This window comes from Papaver somniferum, chromosome 3, assembly GCF_003573695.1.
Source record: "Papaver somniferum cultivar HN1 chromosome 3, ASM357369v1, whole genome shotgun sequence".
Classification (NCBI taxonomy): domain Eukaryota; kingdom Viridiplantae; phylum Streptophyta; class Magnoliopsida; order Ranunculales; family Papaveraceae; genus Papaver; species Papaver somniferum.
In genome coordinates this window covers 32,994,943-33,018,015 of record NC_039360.1, presented here as the reverse complement: position 1 = coordinate 33,018,015, position 23,073 = coordinate 32,994,943, and the positions used below count along the sequence as shown (strand labels likewise).

Below are 23,073 nucleotides of genomic sequence, written 5' to 3'. Positions count from 1 at the left end.
GATTTGCTCGGGACTAGCAAATAATTAGTTTGGGGGTATTTGATAGACGCATTTATGTGTCTAATATAACTCATTTGTATATATTGTTAGTACTCTATATTGTACTTATTCGGTTATTTTATGTATTTGTAGGTATTCTTGGAGAAATAAGCTTTTGCGGCGAAATTGGCTAAAAAATGGTTTTTGCGCCCGTGGGAGAAAATTACTATACGGACTCTCATTTTGGATAAGGAGTAACCTAACTACTAAGGGGTGACCCATTTCCAGGCATCTGCTAAAGGGAGACCGGAACTGGATAGGGGGAGGTCATCTTCAAAGTTTCAAAACTGGATTTTGGCGGGAAAAAAGGCAACAACGTCAACAGTTTTGGATCAAGGATTTGAGCGACCTAGCAGGCGATTCAATGGGCAAATTTGGTACCCACGGACTCTACAAGACATAAGGGACCTGTTAGAATCGATTGGACCCATCTAATTGGGCTGAATAAGTCAGAAAATCCACACAAAGTCAAGACAGTGCACACGGTCCCTGTTTAGGGTTTTGAATTGGTTTGAAAGATTTGGGAGAGATTCTTGCGTGGAATATACTTCAAAACAGTTGAGTTCAAGTCAGAGAATATTTTGGGAGCAATATAATAGCTCACAGACGCATACAAAGATCGACAGATGAAATTATTGTTCAAACTGCACGTGAAGAATAAGAGATTTATTCTCGAATTTGATCGAGTCTCTAGGGAATCTGAAGGCTATATAAGTGTTGGTTTACATCAAAGAAAGGTTAGAAACCTTTACGAGAGATTTTAGAGTCGATGAGAGCCTAGGAGAAGCAATTATAGAGGAGACAACGCTGCTGCTGGTGCTGCTGCCATTAAAGCTTTTGAAGAACACGAAGAACAGACTCGCAGAGTCCGTCGTTCTTCAGCAGACTTATTTTCATACCACTGTTGTTGTTTCACAGCAGTAGATAGTTATCGTTTACAGCAGTCTTAAATTACCATACTCTTTTGTAACAGTGACCCCTTTGTAACGGTGACGCTGTAACACTTTTACAGCGTTACAGTATGCTGCCACAAAAATCCTTATCTACAAAATGCAGTGTGCTTTCCGTCTGAGCATTTCGTGCGATGGCCTTAACTTTGGTACCTGGAGGTTCATGCTACTCCGTTGCGAGTGAACATAAATCCGTCATGCCATACCGATATTAAGGGTTCTTCCGGGGAACATAGCACAGGAAAGTACTCAGTGAGTCTTGTATTGGCGAGGTGCCTAAGTTTACAGAGCGTTCGGGATGATTGCTACATTCGCCAGTCTGGATAAATTTCATGTAAATATATTGAATGGCTCAATAAATATGCCGGTGGAGAGGTTAGCACTCACGACACCATTTCCTTGCAGAGTGACGTCACATCAGATGCAAGGTTTTACGATTTTAACCCTAAGCTAAAAACCACCATTAACACTATCCTAGTCCGAGACTTAGCTATAAGTAGATTAGAAATCAAGACTTATAGTTTTGGCAACTAAACTTGACAAACAAGCTTGAGATAGCAACGCTTGCGAGTTCGACCGAGCAGTGCTCCAAAAATCTCTCCTTTTGTCAATTTTAATGACAAAACTATCAGTACATATGGAATACAAAATAAATAATCTTTGTAGCTTCTCATCCAAATGCTTGATCTCCTTGGTTCTTCAACATTACTCAAAATCTTAGTTACTTCCAAGTACTTTAATTGATTCCAAAGGTATTCAATTCAGTATCATCGTTGTTGAAGATGCGTAGCCATAACAATGAGAAAACAATAACTCTCAATCATTGTTATACAGTGTCACAGTATTATTACACAACATCAAAGTTCAATTGTACCACAACTTTGACAACAATACTATGGTAATATGTATTACTCCCCTTTAGTCAATACTCCATTTCACATGAAAACCACTCCCCCTTACATAATGATCCGAAAACCATATGTATTTGTAGTGTGAACTACACATTAATTCTCCCCATTTTTGTCAATAAAATTGGCAAAGGTACGAAAATTAGTGGGATCCTAATGAAATTTCCATAGAGACACTTCATGACCAAAAGAAAGCACATATCAACTTTTTAGATCCAATCATATAGCCGAAACTAAATGCATTCATCAAGGATTTTTAAAGATACAAAATAATCGCTAAAATATTCCACAGCCTCATTCCCCACAAAGATTTGGCAATTAAGCACAAGTTCAATTAAGAACTCCCCCCCATAAAATGTCATTCCCGAGAAAATAACAAGAGAGACCTTACTTTTACAAGAAAAGAAGGATTTCTTTGGACACTACACTAGGAAACCTGACAGAAAAGCAATTACTGAAACAAATGTAGAATTAAAGCAACACATACTGGAATTCCAAACTCAATTTCCCAACAGATAGAGATATAAACGCAGGGGCAAGAGTTTTAGGAGTTACTAATGAACCAAAACAACACCAATAGACTGCCGTAAGTGTTGCAACGTAGCAGTATCTAATGGTTTGGTAAGAATATCATCCAATTGTTGTTCGGAAGGCACAAATCCATATTTATGATACAATTTTCATATAGATCTCGAATAAAATGGTACCTTATATCAATATGCTTAGTTATTGAGTGCTCAACTGGATTCTCCGTGATTCGAATCGCGCTAGAGTTGTCACAAAAGATCTTCATTGTTCCAGTATCAATTTCGTAATCAACAAGCATTTGTTTCATCCAGAGAAGTTGAGTACAACATGAGACGGCATCAATATATTCTGCCTCACATGTGGACATGGATTGTGAATTTTGTTTCTTGCTATGCCAAGCCACAAGATTTAGTCCTACAAAGTAGAAACCCCCTGATGTACTTTTTCTGTCTTCCACACAACCTGCCCAATCAACATCTGAATAGGCAGAAAGATCAGTGTTAATATCAAAAGTGTAAGATAGACCATACCCGACCGTGTGATTGACATATCGTATGATCCTTTTTGCAGCTGCAATATGAGATTCCTTTGGATTAGCCTGAAATCTAGCACAACAACCCACACTAAAAGCAATATCAGGTCTAGTAGCTGTAAGATATAAAAGGTCACCAATAATAAATCGATACAGTTTTTGATCCACATTTACTCATTTCTCATCTCTATGTAGTTTACCAGCGGTGGGTATAGGTGTCAGTTTTGGAGTTGACTTATCCAGACCGAATCTTGAGGCAAGATCCTTAACATATTTTTCTTGAGATAAGTAAATTCCATCCTTATGTTGCTGAATTTGTGATCCTAGAAAGAACTTTAATTCACCAATATTGCTCATTTCAAATTCTTTGCATGCCAAAAGAAACTTGAAAATCTTTTGCAAGTTTTTCAGAAGTTGAACCATATATGATATCATCTACATAGACTTGAGCAATAACAACATCTTTCCCACTCCATTTGGTAAATAAGGTTTTATCAGCTCCGCCTCTCGAAAAACCTTTCATAAGAAAAGAAGTAGTTAGTTTTTCGAACCAGGCACGAGGTGCTTGTTCTAACCCATATAATGCCTTTTTAAGCTTAAGGACATGATCTGAGAAATCAGGATTTTCAAAACCCTTAGGTTGAGCAACATAGACCCCTTCCTTTAAATTTCCTTAAGAACGCGAATTTTATGTCCATTTGAGACAACTTAACCTTAAGAAAACAAGCATGAGCTAATAAGAATGGAATCAAGGCGTGCCACATGAGCAAAGGTTTCGTCAAAGTCGATACCCTCAATCTGTGAATATCCTTGAGCGACAAGTCTGGCTTTATTTCTGACAATTGTGCCAAATTCATCAGATTTATTCTTGGATATCCATTTGGTACCAACAATATTGATATTGGAGGGACAAGGTACAAGTTCCCATACGTCTTTTATTTTAAATTGATTTAACTCTTCATGCATTGCATTCACCCAAAAGGGATCACTAAGAGATTCGTCAATATTTCTCGGTTCTACTTGTGAAAGATAACAACCAAAATTGCAAATATTTTGAAGTTGTCCTCTTGTCTTAGCAGTAGAATCTCTACCTCCAATAATACTGTTGGGATCATGATTCCTTTAAACCCAGAGGTGTCGAGGAGGGACACGTTCTTGTTCAACAGGATCAATAACAATTAGGACGACTTCAACTGATTCTGGGATTTCTTTGACTTTCTCAATTGTCTCAGTTGGATGCAATTCAGCAGAAGGATTATCATGATGATAATTACTAATATCATCAATGATAACATTAGTAGACTCCATCGTAACTTGGGTCTGAGATTAAATACTCGAAAACCACGACTATCAAAAGTGTAGCCAAGAAAGATACCTTCATCACTTTTAGTATCAAATTTCCCTCTCCGTTCTCGATCTTTTAGAATATAGCACTTACTTACTAACACTCTGAGATAGTGTAAGTTGGGTTTTCTACCGTACCACAACTCATAAGGACTATTTAGGGTTTTAGATCGTAGGTAGACACGGTTGATCAAGTAACATGATGTGAAGACAACTTCTCCCCAAAACCTCAAAGGTAAGTTTTTGTTATGGAACATTACCCTGGCCATTTCCTGAATGTCCCTATTCTTTCTTTCGGAAATTCCATTAGCTTGAGGAGTAATGGGTGGGGAGTATTGTTGAATAATCCCCAGTTCGTCACAAAATTCAAACACCTTGGTGTCCCTAAATTCAGTTCCACGGTCGCTTCTAATTTTCTTTTGTTTACGACTTTGCTCGTTTTGGATTATATTAACAATAATCTTGAATTCATCAAGGGTTTCATTTATGAGATAGAAATGCTACCCAAGTGAATCTAGTGTAATCATTTACCATAAATAAAGCGTACTTCTTACCCGCAACCGTGGGTTGTTGAATAGGTCCGAAGAGGTCCATATGAACTAAATCAAGTCACTACAAGAAAATTGGTGTGTTGCAACACCTCATCCATGTGGCAAGAACCCATGTTTCATGTGGCAACGGCCTTTTGCCACATCAAAACCTTTTGACACACCATGTGGCAACAACCTGTGTGACAACAAGTTATTGCCACACCTTTTGTACCATGCAGCTATAGTATGGGTTTTTGCCACACCGGATGGTGAGGCAATAAAGTGAGGCAAAATGGTATTTTCATATTTAATTATTATTTTTATTATTTTATTTTATTTGAAGAATATTTTGCCATACCTGCTGGTGAGGCAATAAAGGTGCGGAGAAAAGGTAAGGTATTCTTTTACTGATTTTTTTTTTTCAATTATATTTTCTGTAAATATTATTTTGCAATCCTAATTATGGAAAACATAATTACAAATTATGGAACATAGTAATTATGTACGCAGCAAAACTGTTTCTATAAAAAATTTCAAGCACAAACCGAATTAAAACATAAAATTCGAATTTCATTACAAAGTCAAAGTACATGTTGCAGAGTATGTGAATCCATCTTTACCCTATGAAAAAAATCAATTAATTAATTCACAATTTTCGACTTTAAAACCTCACTCAAAATCTTAAAAACTTTTCATACTTCAAAATTCCATTCTAAATCTCTTCCCAACTGTCGATTCCTAGTCCCAGCTTTCCTGCTAATCAAATTAAACAAACAGCACCAAGGAAAAAAAAAGCATCACTTCATACTTCAAACTAGACCTATTCCATTCTAAATCTCATCACAACTGTCCATTCATAGTCCTTCTTTCCTGCTAATCAAATGAAACAAACAACACCAAGGAAAAAGAATATCAAGAAATGATAGAGAATTATCATGTCAAGCGGAATCAAGCTTGAGATGTAAGAGAAGCATCATAAAACTAGACATCGATATTAAATCAAGCTTGAGATGATAGATAATTATCATGTCAACTACTGAAATGTAATTGCTAATTGCACAAAAATGTATCATGTGTAGTTTCCAATCCATCGGGAAACAACTAAACAATTGCACAATTAGGAAGGCATCATATATGATGCTATGGATTCAGAACACAACTATCAACGACCAGCTAATCTCTTGCATGAGATGAACTTGCTACTGTAATAATTCTAGAAACCTACTAATTTTTAATCACCCAATGCAGATAGAATCCCATCTTGTACATTATATGGGAAATGGGTAGAAATTCAAGGCCCTCCCGTGAAGGACATAATGAAGGACCAAACAGACAAAATAGATGATGCAACATGGCATTAGTAAGTTAGCACACACAATGGAGTTAATTACAGTTGCATCATGATACACCACCTAGTCTCTGTTGGATCATGATACGAGAGAAGGTGTGACCAACTTCGACAATAATATAATGCTATGGTGGAAAAAAAGAATCAGGAAATATGTGGTATCACCTCAAACCTTTCTCTCTATAACGATAACAACTGCTTAGAGAGAAATGTTAGTATCTAAAAATGCATCCAAAAACAGCATTATTCAATGAAACAATTTAACATTTTACAAGTATCTAAAGGAATTAGAGTTCTGACCTTGCTCCCCCTTGTGTTGATTTTGCATTGCGTATAAAACAGAAAAGTTTCCTTTATAAGCTGAAAGATCAGTCACAAGAAACCTAGACAACCGCCAAACAGAATATGCTTAGAAATCACTGGTTATAATAATTCTTATACGATTATGTTCCTCAAAGTCCAGATGCTGTGCATATGAAAGTTGATAAAAGCAATTACGTCCATTAGGTCCACCAGCGTATTCGTATGGATATGGAACAACAACCAAACCAGAATACAAGAACATTTTTCAAAACGAAATTAAAATACAAGTGAATCGAAATCTAAAGACAGGATTTATTAATATTTCATGATCAAAAACTACATATAGAATTTGCTTTCTTCTTATGTGTATTTTAAAATTCAAGCTAATATCTGGTGGGCCCGGAGATGTGTAAAATTGAAGTGAAATGAAAAGGGCCTACAGTAATACCGCAAGTGCACGGTCGTCAGTTGTAGCTCGTGCAAATACGGGTCGATCCACAGAGACTGGGTGTGTTTGGAGTTCTCTAGCTACTTTGGGCTCTAAACTGCTATTGGGATATGAATAATCAATGGGCTTTTGAGTGCTAATGGGTTATGAATACCCTTGGAATGAGTTGGGATTTCAGTGGTTTTGATGGGCTGAACTTGGGTTCAGTTGGTTTCTGATGTGAATTGAACTGGGCTTGATCTTTGGATTGAACTGGGTCTTTGCCTTAGTGAACTGGGCTTCAGTTTGTACAAACAATGGACAGTGGGCTTAGAGAGTTTTTGGTCAAGAAGAAAAGAAGTGACCAGGAGAGACAGGTAACAGTGAGCAACAATGGCTCTAGGCCAAAACAACAAAGATAGAGGAAGAAGGCAGTGAGGCAATAATACAAAGGCAGTTAGCCTAAGGCAAAGACAATGAAGAAAATTAAACAAGACAATGACTAAACAGCAAAGAACTAAACAACAATGCACTAAACAAAGCAGTGACAAAAGATTGTGAAAGTGATGAAGATAGTAGTGAAATAATGAGGCAATGGATGATAAAACAATAAACACAAGGTAATAGTGAAGTAAATGTGACAGTACAATGAAACTACAAGCAGAGAACAATGGAACCAAGGCCTAAGCCAATGGCAGGGGTGATGGTGAAGGTGAAATGGTGAAGGTGAGCCTAGGCATACTACTAGAGTGGGAAGAGAACTAGTTTGCTCACAGTCACTAGTGAGCACTAGTTTCTCCCCACTGCTCAATCAACACAATGCTCTAAGGCTTCTAGCCTAACATTCCATCACTTCTTGACAGTGAATTGAACCTAGCATTTGAGAAGCTAACAGTTGACAAAACAAGAGAGCCTAGGCATACAACTAGAGTGGGAAGAGAACCAGTTTGCTCACAGTCACTAGTGAGCACTAGTTTCTCCCCACTGCTCAATCAATACAATGCCTCAAAGCTAAACTTCTACCACTAACAGTGAACAAAACATGAATTTAAACACAATAACATAACATGGGAAGCACATAACAGTGGATAAACTTAGAACAATTGAGGAACTAAACATTAACATCACATAAAACATCACAGTGAACATAAATGGAACAACACAAAAAAAATTGGAGAGACTGGCTAATCCAGCTCTCCCAAAATCAGACCAAATGACACTGGTTATTCCAGCATAAGTTTTACAACATACACACAAAGCTATTTATACCCAAATCCCTAAATTATACAATTAGGGTTTCTACCCAAAAAATCCCCAAATTGAAAACAGTACAATTAGGGTTTGGTTTTACCTAATTCACCTAATTCAACCATACCCCTATCATCTCTGTTCTTCTCCATGTGTTTTTATTTTCAATTGAAAATTGAGGACAATTTCCCAAATACCTAATTTGGCAGAGAAATTAGGGTTTCAGATTTTACCTTCTTTGATGCGATTTCTCTTCAATTAGCATCGACCCATGTCTTCTCTGCTTCCCTTGCGTAATTCCCATGCTTCAATTTCATCTCTAGGTCACCTACTTCATCAACCTCTCACGCTTAGGGTTTCAGGGAAGAAACGTGAGAGATTGAGGGAATATGGGGCTAGATAGTTAGGGGGTGATGATGGGTTGGTAGTTTAGGGATGGTGTGAGACAGGTAGAGGTGGTGATGGAGTCAGAGCAGGTGGAGAAGGTGGTGGTGGCTCTGCAACTGTCGGGTGGAGGAGAAGAAGAAAGAAAGAGGAGAAGAATGGGTCGACAGTTTAGGGTATAGGGTATCCGTTTTTAGGGTGTTGAGCGGGCGTAGCGGATTTCGATGTTGGCGAATCTGAGTCACTGGATGCGAAGCTGTAGGTGAATCGGATGGATATCCCTGAAGAGGCTGGTAGCGACCTTCGGATGTATTGATACAACGAAGTTAACGGCGAAGATCGAGGTTAGGTGTTGTAGTGTTAAGCGGAAGTATCGAGATTTGATGCGCAGGCAAAGAAGCGACCGTAGGATCTAAATGTGATCTAATCTGAAGGCTTGGAATTTAGGTACTATGGTGTTTTGCATGGACTTCAGATTTTGATGAACGATGAAGAAGCGACCATTGGATGATGAGATGGATCCGATCTAACGGCTGAGAATGGAGGCGGGTATGGATATAGAAAATGGGTTTGGGTAAGGGTTTTGGGCCTTGGGTATGCCAAGCCCATATCTTCTTTAAGAACAATTCTTCCTTCTTGAGCCCATTCCTAGCTTTTTGGTCTTGTGCGCACCATTCTTTGCGGCTTCCTTGCGTAATTTCTTCCGGCTTTTCACTACTCTTCAGCTCTTTTCTGCTCCGCAAGTCATCCAGACTTTATTTATTACCTAAAAATGCAAAATTAAGTAAGAAAAATATTTATTCTTGAAAACAATGAAATACAGAATATGGGATAAAATGTAGAATTACTGCACAAAAGATGAGTTAAATGCCAACAAAAAGGGATAAATATATACAATATTAGGCACTCATCAAATACCCCCAAACCTGAATTTTACTTGTCCTCAATTAAAACAAAACTAAGGAAATCCTAACTATACCACTGTCGCTGGTCTCTCGAATGCATTTAGCGTATGCACTAAGCCTTTTAAACCACTAAGTGTCCCTAGTGGACGAGTTAAGTCTCGTGAAGGTTTGCTTAGAACGTACCTACAAAGTTCTAGGTCAAAATATAAGCTCAGATTCCATCAAATGTGACATGTGCAAGTCAGTTTAGCTCACAGCAAAATGGAGATGTCAATCTAGCTATCGAAGGCACAATCCTAGCACTGATAACAAAAAAAGACATGTGATAAGAGTGTAAAGTGTATCTACACATGTGTAAAGAAAGATCTGAAGTTATGACTACTAATCACCAAGAGATAGTTTCTCAGGCTAAGAACCAAGGTCGAAATCTAGCTAGCTGTCCGGACTTTACGAGAATTGTGAATGAGTTGGAGGTATTTCACAATTACTCGCGTTGTACATCAATGGCATACACCCTCCTTGCTTATTACAATGAAACAACAAAAGATGACTATTTACATGACTCTTATTTACATTGACAATTCTCTTTTTATTTTTGGAACAAGAGATGATGGAATTGATAAATACTTGGTTTTTTGTATTTTTCTGATTTTTTTTTTTTTTTTTTTTGAACAAGAACTTGAAATTGATTTTTACATAAGGTAGCTCTTTTGATACATAACAAAAAGAAACAAAAAATTACATGACACTTTGCAAGAGGTAGCCCTTTTTGATGCACCCAGTTAAATTCGATGGTTGTCTTTCTTAATGTAACCTCCACCTTCTATCCCAACCAACCAAAGAACAAGCTAGTCAAGTTTCGTTCAGTATTCTAAAGTGATTGGCAATCGTAACTTCCTATCAAACACCTTGAAGATCGAGGCCATACATGTATTGGTAGATCGTGCGTGTGCAAATTTCTTATCACTATGTGAATTGTGCTAGAATCAGGGTGCCTAAATATCTAGACTAAGACTCCTAATAATTACATATTTGTACAAGAGTCAACATTTCAAGGTAAATGAGCTCCATTTTTATGTTTTTTCATTTTTTTATTTTTTTTTGAATTTTTTCGATCTTTTCAAAAGAAGGAGTTCGTTTTCAATTATGGCATATTATCGTGGTATCTACTCTATACCCCCAAACCTAAACTAAACATTGTCCTCAATGTTTAAAAATATGGAAAGAATTAAAAAACAATATATGAAGAGGAACATGCTGAGTAGAGTAAAAGGAGAGAGAATACCCGATTGTACGGCGAAAGCTCCGTTATTCAAGGAAAAAAATCCAACATATTTCAGCCGAGATCATATTGGATTAGCAAAATATATACAAAAGGAACAAAAAGGTTTTTAAGAAATTTTATCTACTGGATTATATACAAAAATTCACCATACACTAACAATCTAAAGAGTTGAGGATCAACCCAAAAGACAAAGTGTAAAGGTTTCAACAGCTTCACACAATAATAATATGGTAGGCATGCAAGTGAAGCTGTGAAACAAAATGAGCTACCCCCAAACCTGGATTTTTCAACGGATAAAATTTTGGAAACAAAATCTCGCAGTTTTGGGGGTTCATCATGCACAAGGTCTAGCTCAAAGTGAACTGTGCTAGGGACGGGCAAACATGCAATTTCCAACTGTGGTTCCTCAAAGATATTATACTTAGAAGCAAAATAGTCCAAAAGGACTTGGGAAGCATACAGTTCCAATCCTAGATTAGGAATTTTCAGAAAAATTGGTTTGACAATATGGGTACAAACCAAATCTAGGTTGGGTGGAAGGCCATCAGATTGTGACTTAGGTAGAAGAATAGGCATATCATTATCAATCAAATCAAAATCTCCTAATTCATCTACACATGTCACATCATGCTCACAATCATCAATCAAATTGGCAAGATCACAATCAGAATCATCAACATCATCAACAGATTTATTCTCGTGTATCGGCACATCAGGGGAAACATCACATGGAATACTAGAAGAAATATCATGCATTAAGGTCGGGGCAGAGAAGCCTAATGTATTTGAACCCAAAGGTTCCATAACATTTTCAGTATAGACATGTTCTTCTAACATAACATCATAATCATCATCATCATCATGATAGGGATTTTGCAATCTAGGATAATTTTCAATCCTAAGGTCGGAGCTATTACAAGAATAAAACTCTAATTCATGGGGGTGACTCATATCATGTGGTGTTGTTCCTGTTTCCCTAACGGATTCCCATTGACGGTTTTTCTCTGCAATCTCGGCTAAAAAATTCCATGCATCATCCACAGATTTATCAAGAAATTTACCATTACACATAGACTCAACCATGGTTCGAGATTTAAAGTCTAGTCCCTCATAGAGGATGACGACAAGTATCCACTTATCAAATCCATGGTGCGGACATTCGCTCAACAAATCATTAAAACGTTCAAAATAGTGAAAAACAGTTTCCTCCTCCAATTGGACAAAACAATTGATACTTTGACGAATAGCGATGGTCCTATGATGTGGAAAGAATTTTTTGAAAAATAGATCTGTGAGTTGGTCCCAAGTGTTGATTGATTGTGGTCTCAAACCGTAAAACCATGTTTTGGCCCTTTCCTTTAAAGAAAATGTAAACAAACGCAATTTCAGAGAGTCTTCGGACATATGATCAGGTTGCATAGTCCGACAAATTTGTTCAAACTCTCTTACATGAGTATAGGGGTTCTCAGAATCGAACCCTCGAAATATAGGAGGTATTTGTATCATGCTTGCATTTATTTTAAAAGGGTTATTGGTTTGAGGTAATACAATACATGATAATGGAATTTTTATTGACGGATACATGTATTCATGGAGAGCACGAGGTTGGCCCATATTGAAAAGACACAAAGCCCACTATTTGGTTTTAATGGGTTTTCAAAAATTTGGTTTTTTATGGGAAAATTTTGGTTTTGATGGGATATATTTGAAAAAGAAAATTTGGTTTAAAAATGGGAGCAAAGTAGAAATTTGGTTTTAAAATTGGGAGCAAAAGAAAATTTTGGTTTTTTTTTTTTTTTTAAGAACAATAAAATGAAGAAAATAAAATTTGGTTTTTGAAATGGGAGCACGCCCACTGTTGGTTTTGTGTTTGCTGTGGCTCAGCTGGTTTGAAAACGTTTGGTGAAACTGAGTCCAAAATCTCGGCCTAGAATTTGGGTACTCGGCCCACTAACGAGTTAACCTAGCGTGATCGGTCACAAGCTCAGCTGGGTTTAAACCCAGAATACAAGATACAATTCCAATTTAAACAAGCCCACAAAAATTAAATACACAAGCCCACAAATTAAACAAACAAGCCCACAGAAATTAATTACAAACCCAACAGAAAATAAGAGAAGCCCAAAAATTGGCTTTAATATTACAAGCCCACAATTAAAAAATTGGAAGCCCACAATTCGGGTTCTCTTAAATGGGTTACCTTTTAAGCACAGCCCAGCTGCTCTGATATTGTTGCAAAAACCCAGTTGTGCTTTGGTTCTTTTCCTTGGTGGCGTCCCAGCAGAGGAAAAACAGGTTCAGAACAGCAGGTCCAACAGCAAAAGAAGTGAAGCAGATGCAGATGCAAGTGCTATGCAGTGAAATGCAAAAATAGCTAATAAAACAACAAGAAAAACACAGCACCAATCCCCGGCAGCGGCGCCAAAAACTTGGTGGGCCCGGAGATGTGTAAAATTGAAGTGAAATGAAACGGGCCTACAGTAATACCGCAAGTGCACGGTCGTCAGTTGTAGCTCGTGCAAATACGGGTCGATCCACAGAGACTGGGTGTGTTTGGAGTTCTCTAGCTACTTTGGGCTCTAAACTGCTATTGGGCTATGAATAATCAATGGGCTTTTGAGTGCTAATGGGTTATGAATACCCTTGGAATGAGTTGGGCTTTCAGTGGTTTTGATGGGCTGAACTTGGGTTCAGTTGGTTTCTGATGTGAATTGAACTGGGCTTGATCTTTGGATTGAACTGGGTCTTTGCCTTAGTGAACTGGGCTTCAGTTTGTACAAACAATGTACAGTGGGCTTAGAGAGTTTTTGGTCAAGAAGAAAAGAAGTGACCAGGAGAGACAGGTAACAGTGAGCAACAATGGCTCTAGGCCAAAACAGCAAAGATAGAGGAAGAAGGCAGTGAGGCAATAATACAAAGGCAGTTAGCCTAAGGCAAAGACAATGAAGAAAATTAAACAAGACAATGACTAAACAGCAAAGAACTAAACAACAATGCACTAAACAAAGCAGTGACAAAAGATTGTGAAAGTGATGAAGATAGTAGTGAAATAATGAGGCAATGGATGATAAAACAATAAACACAAGGTAATAGTGAAGTAAATGTGACAGTACAATGAAACTACAAGCAGAGAACAATGGAACCAAGGCCTAAGCCAAGGGCAGGGGTGATGGTGAAGGTGAAATGGTGAAGGTGAGCCTAGGCATACTACTAGAGTGGGAAGAGAACTAGTTTGCTCACAGTCACTAGTGAGCACTAGTTTCTCCCCACTGCTCAATCAACACAATGCTCTAAGGCTTCTAGCCTAACATTCCATCACTTCTTGACAGTGAATTGAACCTAACATTTGAGAAGCTAACAGTTGACAAAACAAGAGAGCCTGGGCATACAACTAGAGTGGGAAGAGAACCAGTTTGCTCACAGTCACTAGTGAGCACTAGTTTCTCCCCACTGCTCAATCAATACAATGCCTCAAAGCTAAACTTCTACCACTAACAGTGAACAAAACATGAATTTAAACACAATAACATAACATGGGAAGCACATAACAGTGGATAAACTTAGAACAATTGAGGAACTAAACATTAACATCACATAAAACATCACAGTGAACATAAATGGAACAGCACAAAAAAATTTGGAGAGACTGGCTAATCCAGCTCTCCCAAAATCAGACCAAATGACACTGGTTATTCCAGCATAAGTTTTACAACATACACACAAGGCTATTTATACCCAAATCCCTAAATTATACAATTAGGGTTTCTACCCAAAAAATCCCCAAATTGAAAACAGTACAATTAGGGTTTGGTTTTACCTAATTCACCTAATTCAACCATACCCCTATCATCTCTGTTCTTCTCCATGTGTTTTTATTTTCAATTGAAAATTGGGGACAATTTCCCAAATACCTAATTTGGCAGAGAAATTAGGGTTTCAGATTTTACCTTCTTTGATGCGATTTCTCTTCAATTAGCATCGACCCATGTCTTCTCTGCTTCCCTTGCGTAATTCCCATGCTTCAATTTCATCTCTAGGTCACCTACTTCATCAACCTCTCACGCTTAGGGTTTCAGGGAAGAAACGTGAGAGATTGAGGGAATAGGGGGCTAGATAGTTAGGGGGTGATGATGGGTTGGTAGTTTAGGGATGGTGTGAGACAGGTAGAGGTGGTGATGGAGTCAGATCAGGTGGAGAAGGTGGTGGTGGCTCTGCAACTGTCGGGTGGAGGAGAAGAAGAAAGAAAGAGGAGAAGAATGGGTCGACAATTTAGGGTATAGGGTATCCGTTTTTAGGGTGTTGAGCGGGCGTAGCGGATTTCGATGTTGGCGAATCTGAGTCACTGGATGCGAAGCTGTAGGTGAATCGGATGGATATCCCTGAAGAGGCTGGTAGCGACCGTCGGATGTATTGATACAACGAAGTTAACGGCGAAGATCGAGGTTAGGTGTTGTAGTGTTAAGCGGAAGTATCGAGATTTGATGCGCAGGCAAAGAAGCGACCGTAGGATCTAAATGTGATCTAATCTGAAGGCTTGGAATTTAGGTACTATGGTGTTTTGCATGGACTTCAGATTTTGATGAACGATGAAGAAGCGACCATTGGATGATGAGATGGATCCGATCTAACGGCTGAGAATGGAGGCGGGTATGGATATAGAAAATGGGTTTGGGTAAGGGTTTTGGGCCTTGGGTATGCCAAGCCCATATCTTCTTTAAGAACAATTCTTCCTTCTTGAGCCCATTCCTAGCTTTTTGGTCTTGTGCGCACCATTCTTTGCGGCTTCCTTGCGTAATTTCTTCCGGCTTTTCACTACTCTTCAGCTCTTTTCTGCTCCGCAAGTCATCCAGACTTTATTTATTACCTAAAAATGCAAAATTAAGTAAGAAAAATATTTATTCTTGAAAACAATGAAAATACAGAATATGGGATAAAATGTAGAATTACTGCACAAAAGATGAGTTAAATGCCAACAAAAAGGGATAAATATATACAATATTAGGCACTCATCAATATCACTTATCTTTTGTTCCACGTAATACCTTGGTATTGGAATCAGTTTGATTCAATAAAAACAGAACTATCACATGCCCAATGATTTGGACTAAGCATCTCTGACGGCAAATGCAAATCATGCTAGTGAACTTGTGAACCAAAACCAAATCCAATAGAGAAAACATAGGGATTTAAGACTTACTCTGATTCAAATTGCACCATCAGAAAGAAAAGTACCTTCAAAAAAAAATTAAAAACATCAAAAACCCAAATTAAAAAAGAAAAAAGAAAACTGTTTTGGAATTGAAATTTCAGAGAGAGGGGGATGAGAAAATTAACCTGCTATGGTCTTTGGAGAGCGACGAAAACAAAACCCCCCCAAATTCATCCGAAGTGTTGTCTAGATCTCTAGGTAAAATTACGATTCAGAAAAAAATATTAGGATAATCTATGGAGCGTATTATACTGATAATTCAGAAATGATAAATTAGGGTTTACCTTTGATGTCTGAGTGAGAAAATTAGAGATTTTGAGTCTTTTCTTTGTGTGATTCAAGAATGTATAGCTTCGAGTAAACGAGTCTTTGTTTAAGTTGGAAGAAGATCATTTCTTGAAGAAGATGAGAGCAATTTTCTAGGGTTCTAAGAGAAAACTGAAAGTGATTTATGAGGAGATGCGAAAAATTTGGGTGCGTGGGCAAATTTTGGGGCATTTTCAATATTTTTCTTTTTTTAAAAAAACTCGATATACATTCATTTATTAATTATTTCACCTTTTTATTAATTATATTATTTTCAGATATTGCCACATCGATGTGGCAAAATTTTGATTTATTGCAACAATTAAAATTGGCATGAGGCAAAAGAGTAACTTTTTGCCTCAACTATCCATAGGTGTGGCAAAAGGTCTTACTTAATGCAACACCTATCATGGAGTGAGGCTAAAACCACCCTAGTGCCACAGTATCCATGGATGTGTGGCGAAGTAGTGAGGCAATAGACACACTTTCTTGTAGTGAGTGGAGATTTAGTGAGAATATCTCGAGATGATTTATGGTGAACTTTCGTTTGTGTACCCTTTTGACAGGCACCACATACACCATCAATATTTGCATTGATTTTGGGAACGCCTCTAACAAGTTCTTTATTAATGATCTTAGTTAGGAGACGATAGTTGATGTGACCAAAACACTCATGCCAAAGATGTGTAGATTCCATCTTAGTCAAATTGCAACAATTACTGAACTGAGTATACAGAAGATAACAGTTGTTTTTACCACGAGTTACCTAAAAAATTACTTTCCCAGTTTTGTCTACAATGTCACATCTATTCGCATTGAAGACAACTCTGTGGCCCTTGTCACAGATTTGACTAATAGAAAGAAGATTTGCAGTCATACCTTTAACGTATACTACATCATGGATTTCAGGAACGCCGTGAAGTTTGATCGTCCCCTTCTTGCTTATATAGCAACAACTCTCATCTCCGAATGTTACGGGACCTCCTTCATAGTCGCTTGAATTTACAAACCACAAGAGGTCACCAATCATATGTCGGATACATCCATTATCAAGAAACCACTGAAAGGGCGATGTTGATTTTAAAGCAAAAGCTCCCATACTAACACCACTATCCTATTTAGGATTTCTTGTTAGTTTTGTACATCCTTTTAGAGAAGTAAATAGTTGTTCAACTTTCTTATGAAGATTACTTGCAACTTTTAAACTTTTCCGGAAGGACATACATGTATGTTGAAAGTGATAGTAAGAGTCACAGAACATACATGGACCAACATCTTTAATCTTTTTTGAGTAGTTCTGAGTCCCATCAGGTTTCACAAAGCCTAAACCTCGTTTATCATCTGACTTACGACCATTCTTCAGCGAAGAATAAACAGAGTTATTCAAATCCATTGAAGGAATTTTGACAGATTTCAAATCCTTATACATTGCAATTTATGAAACAAGACCAGTGTTGATCTGGATTTGTTCATCCAACTTTTTCTGGAGAATAACAAGTTTTTCAGAACTTTCTCTAAGATCAGAATTTAATCCTGGTGAAGCTTTTATAGAGACTTTATTGTCCATATAGTCAGATCACTACAAACACAGACTTATGGGGTCTTTCAACGTGTTTGCCAGCTCTGATACCAATTGAAAAAACGGGGGTCTAACAACCTCACCCAATATTTCGCTTAGAAATATGTATGGACTAACTCCAATATACTTACAAGAGAATCAAATAGACAGTTAGACTCAATCTTATAAAAAGTATATCAAAGAGTTATATCTCAATCTCTAAATTCAATCTGCAATCAAACAAATAATAATTTGCGAGACCGATTGAATATAAGAGAGATAACTTGATCGATACCAAAGACCAATGTTCAAGGATCAATCAATTTCAATCAACAACCAAGGGTTGGATATCCAATTGATCGATTCAACACACAACCTTATTTTAATTATATAACAAAATATAATGTGGAAAAGAAATAACACAGACACCAGAAATTTTGTTAACGTGGAAACCGCAAATGCAGAAAAACCTCGGGACCTAGTCCAAATTGAACACCATACTGTATTAAGCCGCTACAGACACTAGCCTACTACAAACTAACTTCGGTATGGACTGTAGTTGCATAGTACCATAGTACTTGAGAGAAATTCTTCCCCATTTTTTCCCCCTGTAGTTTGGTGGTTGATTGAAACCGGACAAAGAATTGGATCTGGAAAACTGTGACTAAGAGGTGAGTTGGAAGAATTTTATTTTATGACCTAAATCTCTTACAGGGGGTTAGTAAATTGAGATTTGTAGAGATATCAAGAGACTTTTTGCGCAAGAGATTTTAAGAAACTCTATGTGACTTTATAAATTTTGGGAGACTCTCTGAGCGATTTTGAAGGAATCTCAGTGACTCATAAAGACAAAAATATATGGGACATTCATGTTACATACATCAATTTTTTTCTAAAAAAAAGAGTTTACTGAAAAATCGGGAAAAAAAACATAAAAATCATTTAAGAAGATATATAATCAAATAATTAAGCGATAAAATATAATTATATGCATTTTTGTAATATGATTTTTTTAAGAAAATCAAATTAACACAAGCTTAACATGAACACGACGTGTCGGAGTATATCTCAGGGGTTTTGGAGTATAACATTATTATCTGGTTATTATTATTTATTATTAATAGTTTGAATTATAATCCTTAAAATTGGAAGAAAAAAAACAAGTCTCTCAAAATATCACCTATCTTGGAGAGACTTCTTTTAAGCCTTTTATGGTATGTTTTAATACAAAAGTCTCTGGAAATCCCTGAAATCCTGAAATCAGTGATTTTAAAATCAAAATCGAATAACAAAAATTTATAAAGACTTTTAGAAAGTCTTTATCCAATAACAAAGAATTATAAAGACTTTTAGAAAGTCTCTATCCAATAACAAAAACTTTCAGAGAATTTTAGAAACTCTCTATCGACTAACAAGAAATTTAGAATGTCTCTACAATTCCCTATAAATCCAAGTTCACTAACCCCGTAGACTTGACTAGTATTTTGAAAAGGAAAGCATGCATTGTTAGTTTATATAGAGCTGAGAACCTAAAATGTTTAAAGCTAGCACTAGCAGAAGTAGGAGAGACCAAGTCCAGTAAAGTGTAATCTCCTCGTATTCTCGCCAAAATGAAACTTGGGGTTTCATAACAAAAACAAATGTTCTATCAGTACAGGAATGGTCGACCAAGAAAACAAGTCTCCCAGACTTGGATAAGAAAAGTAGTTGATTCGTATTTGGCTGGCTCCTTTAAGAATCTTTAGAGGGGCAGATATAATAAGATAAAAAGGGTCATTAGATGGTAATTTCAAAAGCGCGAAGAAATATATCGAAAGACATAAAAAAATTTTTAGTGAGGATCCATTGGCAAACTTATATGGACTATATCCTACAAGATGTGCACCAATTTTTCTTAGAGGCCAAACGAAAATGAATTTGAAGCCAATACTTTGGTAATATTTTATTATTACGAAACTCGACAATCCTATTAAAAAAAATGAGCACAATCCAAGATTATAACACCATCATTTACCACTCTCAAAATCAACAGTTGGAAATTAACGATCGAAATTAAAATGGTAGATAACAAGGTTTGGTATCTCGAATTCTGCTCACATTTGATAGGAATCTAGAATTTAATAAAAGAAACATATCAATATATCATCAAAATTTGGTTTCAAATTCACTGCCTTATGGGCTTTAAAGAAAAATTGGTACAAATCTTATATATTTATATAAGATTGTCCATGGAGGTAAATTTCCATATGCAGTACTTTAACATGAAATGAAAAAATCAGTAACAATGATATTGTTTTTTCTTCCCAACACAACAACAAAAGGTTGTAAAAGGAGAGAGAGTTGGGATGGTATTGATGATGAAGTCCATGCCGACACCAACTGTCCAGTTGTTGTCTAGTAGGCTGCGCCGTTCAGGTGATTCATGTATTCCAAATCAGTCGTTACAACTCGTTTAGCTAACTATATTCCTACAAAATAAAAAAATAAAAATGGAAGACAATAACAACCATGGGTAAGGTGGGTAATTTTTTTAAAAAAAGGAAAACACTAAATTAGAAATTATGTTCCTTATGGAGATAATCGCCATAGTCTTGATAGATGATGTCCATGTTGATTGTAAAGGGTATATTTGGTCTTGATAGCCAAAACACAACCCCATTTAACCTTAAGTATTTCCCAATTTGTAGAATACCCCAAATATGAGTTTTTTTTTTAATGGAAATCAATTGCAGTCTAATTTTGCATAGCACTCAGAAACTCGAAAATGAGCTCTTAACCTTTTTATGGACTTATTAAACTCGAATTTTTGATCAATAACATATATCAGTTGGCAGGTAGAGGAGCGTTCATAAGTTTTTTTTTTTCCGGTCAATCAACATATTTCAATTCATTCAAATCAAAATACTGATTACATGATCGCTTATAAGAATAACAAAAACATCAAAATATTAGATGATTAAACCCCTAATACAATTAAAGAGACCAATTACAAGTATATCGCAAAGAGAAAGAGCGATGAACCGTAAAGATACCCAATTTTTGTTTATGTAGTAGGGAAAAATGATGGTATTATCCGGAATCAATCCTGACTATTTAATCTGATTTTTTCTTCTTTGATAAGAGATGCTCCTGAAAGAAAGGAGTACTTTGCCCTTAATCTTGTATACCCAAACAAACCTGGATGCCCTAAATCTCTTATGTTGAAAATATATTTAAAGCGATACCGTGTTGAATGATTGATGTTTTTGAACCGAGAATAGCAAGCCACGATCCAGCCATGAATATTTGAAAAAATTGTCCACAAAGCGAAGAGATAATCGTCCAAAATGACGAAGAAAAATCTCCCCAAATGACGAAGAAATATGTCGAAAGACATCAAAACCATAGAAAACATGTTTTATTTGATTAACTAATGACTAAAACCTAAAAAAGAAAAAAAAGTTCTTGCTCGGATCTGGTCCAAAAGGATCAAATCTGAGCAAGAGGTTGATGAAAGCTTGTTTTTTTTTGTTTGGAGAGAGAAAAAAGAGAGAATTAAGGATGGTACTAATACTCCATAAGGTTTTCATTCGGTAACGTTTCTGATATGAAGTTATGAACCATGAATGTTTGATAAGAAAATATTAAAAGATGAGCTTCATTAATTAAATGGAAAAAAATAAATTGCATGCCACATAACTGAAAATTTCGAAAAGAGAAATAATTTACAACGTTATGCAAAGAAACAAGCTATGACAATTATTTCTACACACTATTTTTTGTTTGATTTTTCTGAATGGCTTTGTAAAATAAAACTTAATCGTAATTCACTAAAATCAGTGATGGGAGGGAAGGATCATTTTGCTCCCTTATTAGTCGAAAGACCATGCGCCATTTTTCTTTTCATGGTCGTCCTGAAGGGGGCCCTCTTTTACGATTGTTTCGTTGTGGCCTTGGACAATCTGCTTCCCGGCCTCTGTCTTCTTCGCATGGAGTCCTGCAATTCATTAAAGTTTGCAATTAATGCACCATCCATTAAGTTTATCATCAAATAGATCAAAAACTAAGAGAAGCTATTAGTAGTGTGCCAAATTGATAATCGTCATTGTGGGTGCAATGTAATCAATCTTAGTGAACTAATTTAGGTGTTGTTTGATAAAACAAACAAGCAAATTTTAGGATTAGGATAAAGACTTACAGACTCCAAGCGACTTGAGATAAGAGGAGGATCATGCATAATAAGCGAAGCACTTGAGAGATGTTCATCCTTATTTCCTTTCTTGTTAGTTTGGTGGTTGATTGAAACCAGAGACACAATTGGATGTTGAAAACAGTAACTAAGAGATGACTTGAAACAATTCTCTTAGACTTGTTTGAGTAGTATTTTGAAAAGGAAAGCACGCATTGTTAGTTTATATAGAGCTAGCACTACCAGAAAAGCAGGAGACCAAGTCAAGTAAAGTGTAATCTCCTCGTATTTTCGTGCATTCTTTCCAAAATGCAACTTGGGATTTCAAGATAAAAAAATAATGTTTCTTTTAGTACAGGGATGGTGCGAAAATGACCAAGAAAACAAGTCTCGTGGACTTGGAAAATGAAGTTGTTGGTTCGTATCTGGCTCCTTCAAAAAAAAATGTATTCAATTAAGAAACAGTAGGGGCCGGGGATAAGTCTAAAGCCACCCGATTGCGTTATTCACTTTTCTAATTGACACAAAACAAGACCGATTTTCTATGCTCAACCCGCTTCAAGAAAAAAAAAAAAAAGAATGAACCCGTTTTTTTAAAACGCCAACCCGTTTTAAAAACAAAACTAGAAGAATTGGGTGATCCATATTCCAGTGTTGTGGTCCTTATTTTACTCCTAATCTTTCGCAGGAAAAAATAAAGCTCAGTCAAAAACCCTAAAAAAATGTCTTCTTTTCATTTCTCATCAACACAGTCTCAAAATCCTACGTCTCTGGGCATAATCAGAAAATCCCAATGGCGAATCATCAGCAAAGAGAAAAACGTACATCAATGTGGAGTCTTCCGTATGAGATTCAGGTAGATATTTTTATCAGATTACCAGTGATTTCAATTTTAGCTTGTAGATGTGTTTGTAAGATTTGGTGGAATCTACTTTGTGATCCTAATTTTATCAAGAATCACCTTATCCTTACCGGTATCAGCAACAACCCTAGACTCATTTTTGGTCATTCTCGGTCTAATAAGAACCCTATCATTAACTCCATAGATTACGAATCAATTTCATCTTTCTCGAAGGCCAAAGTTGTTTCAATGGATTACCC

At 36.6% G+C, this 23,073-nt stretch overlaps 1 long non-coding RNA gene across 1 annotated transcript; it reads right to left on the bottom strand.

The window, feature by feature from the left end:
• Positions 1-21,425: 21,425 nt before the first annotated feature.
• LOC113361117 lies at positions 21,426-22,153 on the bottom strand. Its single transcript, XR_003364953.1, has 2 exons — positions 21,982-22,153; positions 21,426-21,780 (listed from the first exon to the last, which is right to left on the bottom strand). It is a non-coding gene; the product is annotated as an uncharacterized LOC113361117 (long non-coding RNA).
• Positions 22,154-23,073: the final 920 nt, after the last annotated feature.